The following is a 4,357-nucleotide window of genomic DNA, read 5'->3' as shown; positions in this document are numbered from 1 at the left end:
AAATAATATTAGTTACATGTAAATGGTGTTATTTATTAAAAAATATATAAACTTATAGGAATGGATACAAGACGGGAACTTATATTTCGAAAACAAACACTATCTGAATTATTTCTCATAAAAAAAAAACATGATCAGATATAATTGTTATGAGACATGGTTATAAAGTTAAATTCACTTTCAACTTTCAAATATAAAACTACGAGTATGATACGGGGACATGTAATTTAAATTGCTAAATTTAATTTCCACTTTCCTATTTATTTCAAATATTTAGACATGATATGATGGGTACAAGAAGATAACGTATACTTCGGATAACAAAACTACAATAAATCCATGTATTAGAAAAATAGAAATACCTAAATCTTTAGAAAACAAAAAGGCTAAAACATGAATCTTTGAATTGAAGAAAGTAATGAGAAATAAAGATGAAACGGAAAGATCAATAAAATTAAAAATCGAACAAGGATTGTGTATGCTAGGATTACAGACAATGCCTTGTGAATGAAAATGGTGGGAGCATGTGACTTAGATTGATAATTAGATTTTTATTAGTTTGATAAAAATAAATATTTAAACGAGGAATACGGATATCCCGTCTAAATATTTTACCAAGTTTCTTATAATGATTACGGGACAGAAATTTTATGACAGATAGAAGACGGGACGGGGCGGGTGGGACAGGACGGTTCAGGACAAGACGGAAAGGGACAGGACGGGTTTTCCATTCTACACTACACATAAAACATTTCAAACTAAAGCCAAACCCAAATCCGATTTAACATCTCTAAGCAAACAGTGAAATATTTTGATTAGTTTAAAAAATAAACAAGTAATATCATTTATCATTTTCATTTAAATAATTTTAAAATTGTATTATATAATACAATATCTATATTTTACAAATGTGTGTCTATATATAGTTTATCAAATAAACTCATATAACAAAATTTTACCAAAATAACATCTACTTAACAAATCGTAATTTTGTAAAAATAACTCCGCACGTACGTGCGGGTCCATCACTAGTTGATTTTCAAATAACTATCAAAATCATGTGTTATTGGTGGTATGATTTTTAAATACTAGTTAAAATCCTATGTTTTTCGTATAGTGATTTGTTTTTGGATTTTAAAATCCGCAATATATTTTAAAAGGATTTGATAGTGTAAAATATAAAAATTTAAATCTAATGATAAAACATGTTATTTTAAAATTCATGGGTTTTGATTTCAGATTTACAAATCAATAAACTAATAATAGATTTATAAATATATATATTAATTATTCGATAGTCAGTAATAGACGATCTAGCTATTTCCTGACATCAACTAGAATGCATAGGTAAGTGTAGTGTAGCACAGAACATTTCTACTAAGCTGCTGACCTAGTTCTTTTCTAAACTATTTTTAATAGAGTTCAGCAAAAGTTTCACGAGATCATTTATAATGGGCCTTCAGTATTAGGTTCTGGTTTTATTAATACATTAGGCCAATATATTTCAGCAGGAAGTTGTACTATGGCAAACAATTTAACAGGCCTTGTTATTTACCCAATATTAAACTAAAAACAAATGAATCTATCATTCCAGTTTGATGAATACGGCACCGAACCTACCATAACTGTTGCAATCTCACAATTGGACAAAGGTGTATATGTCAGTAATGTGATAAATCAAATATTCTGTGGAAAAGTCATTGCACTCAACAACAAAATATAGTTAAAAAGAAATGAGTCCGTGGTAGTAATAAGAATCTTAGAGAAACAAGTTTAAAAACAAACCGTGAACACACAGAAAAGAAAAAAAAAAGATTTGGCCGACATTTTCATGTAATTACATGGATGTTTGTTTTACATTTATGTCATTAAGTAAAAAAAAAAAACAATATAGTATATATATTTTCTCATTTTTTAGCCTTTTTTTTTTTAAGGATAATCAAAGAGGTTTTTGGCCGAAACCTATACATCCCCTCAGACCCGAAACCAAAGCATATTATATGGTTTCGTTTTAATCGCTACTCGAACCGGCGACCTCTAAACTTTTGCCAGAGATCTTTACCTCTAAACTTTTGCCAGAGATCTTTACCTCTAAACTTTTGCCAGAGATCATTACCAATTGAGCTTTAGTCTTGTAGTTTCAGTTGTTAGCTTCTTTTTCATAGAGTTTTAGATTCCGGGGATATCATGTTTTCCGCCGGTTTAGACTCCAGGGATATTTTTTTTTTATGTTGGCTTATATTTGTAACTTTCAAGTTTCTTATGGTTTCAATAATAAAATTCTAGATGACAAAAAAAAGTATATATATCTTCTCATTTTAACACCATAAAGGAACAATCCATGAACAAATTTTTTTAAAAAATAATCAAATATATAATGTAATATTGTACTTTTATCAAATGTAACACATAAGTAAATCTAAAATCAAAATTCGACAGCACACAACTTTGTTACCCAAATTTATATCATAAGTAAAATATAAATCAAAACCAAACCTGTTAAAAATTGTAAATTTAGTCAAATAAACCTTTTAAAATGTTATGTTTTTAAGTGTTTTTATATTATGTTATGTTCATATTAAATATGGACCAACCAAAATAATCAATCTACCACTATATCTATCTTCCTATCCATCCAACAAAAAACAAATCACTCCTCCACTACAAAAAAAAAAAAAAGGGACAAATAATTGAAGACAATGAAGTCAATAGTCTTCGTCCTCCTCCTCTTGCTCCTTGCCGTTGCAACCTCAGGGAAGATGACAAATGGTTGGGGAAATCTCACAATCGTTCATGAAGATGGGGGAGCTGATGAATTTTGGGATTCTCTTGCAGCTGGAAAACAATACTTAACGCCGAAGACCTTTCCGCGTCGGCAGACATGTAACTCTCCTAAGTATGACCTTTGTCTCGTAGCCCGTAAGACATATAATAACAAGCCGTGTACCATGTACAACAGATGTAAGCGTGGTAATTAACATTGCTCCCTGATATGTTCACTATGTATCATCGATCTGTTTGTAGATCGTTCTAAGTAAGCGTCTGGGAGGTTAATGTTTGTTTGTTTGAAACAAAGAAAGACGTGTGTCGTTGTTTCATGTTTGTTCCTTTGTTATCGAATTATCAAGTGTTGTTCCTTAATAAATTTCTTCAACGTTGGTAAAATACTAAATAAATGGTTACTGTAAATATAGTAAAGAATTTATTTACAGATGGACACTACAATGTTTTACTACGGAGATGAATGGTAACTTCGGTCCTTAGTTCCGCACCCATCTCACATAGTACGGAGGTTTTGCTGATCTGCCGTCAATAAGTCTTTGGTTTGGTCCGATTGTCATAGAAAAGCTGAAAAGGGAAAAATAACCCGAAAAGATACCTAATTTTTCGTTACGTAACGTAATTATGGTCCACAATCGATCCAACCACAACCTCCTTCTAAAGGAGAAGCGCAAATATGGTCCGCTCTAAAGTTGAAGGATGCAAGGAAGTATCTACTCCTTAATACCTATGCTTGATGCGATTATTAAAAGTTTAAAACATTTTCTAATCGGTTTAATTCATGAACATATTGGAAGGAGCTAAACACTTTCGAGCTAGGGCGATTGCATACTATGTCACTGATATTGATGGAAATCCTTATTTTGTGAACTTGATCTAGAAAAGTTGCAGTTGCAGGGTTTTCGTTATTGAACGGTATTCTTGTGTTCACGCCAATAACGGACCCATGATATAATTCTATCTAGGTTCAGCATAAGTAATTTTTTTTGTTTTTTGATGGACTAAATGAGTTTTGCTTATAACAGTGATGATATATTTAAAAGGGAGATTTGCACAACTAACCTTTATTATGATACCCTTTTTTACAAATACCCTCTCTAGGTGTTCATTTTCAAAAATACCCTCTTCAATGTACAAAATGACTAAATTACCCTCCTTTATTATAACACATGATGAAAAAAGGAATATTCTTTCCAACAAAAAGAATATTCCTTCCGAAAAATTTCCCGCCAAATTTTCCCGCCAAAAATTTTCGGCAAAAATTTTCCCGCCAAAAAAATTTCCCGCCAAAAAAATTTTCCCGCCAAAAAATTTCCGACAAAAATTTTCCCGCCAAAAATTTTCAGCTAAAATTTTTCCGCAATTTCTTAAAAAAACCTTGTAAATATTTATAAATCCCTTAAAAAATCCATTAAAAACTCTTGTAAATCTTTTAAAAGTCATCCAAAACCTTTCAAAACTTGAGTAAACCTTTTAAAACCATTGTAAATCATTTTATAACATTTATAAACACTTGTAAATCCCTTTAACCCACTTATAACCGTGATAAATCATTTAATAAAAACTTTTGTAAACT

This window comes from Capsella rubella, unplaced genomic scaffold (assembly GCF_000375325.1).
Source record: "Capsella rubella cultivar Monte Gargano unplaced genomic scaffold, Caprub1_0 scaffold_7, whole genome shotgun sequence".
Lineage (NCBI taxonomy): Eukaryota > Viridiplantae > Streptophyta > Magnoliopsida > Brassicales > Brassicaceae > Capsella > Capsella rubella.
The sequence above is the reverse complement of the archived record's forward strand: the minus strand, read 5'-3'. Positions refer to the sequence as shown.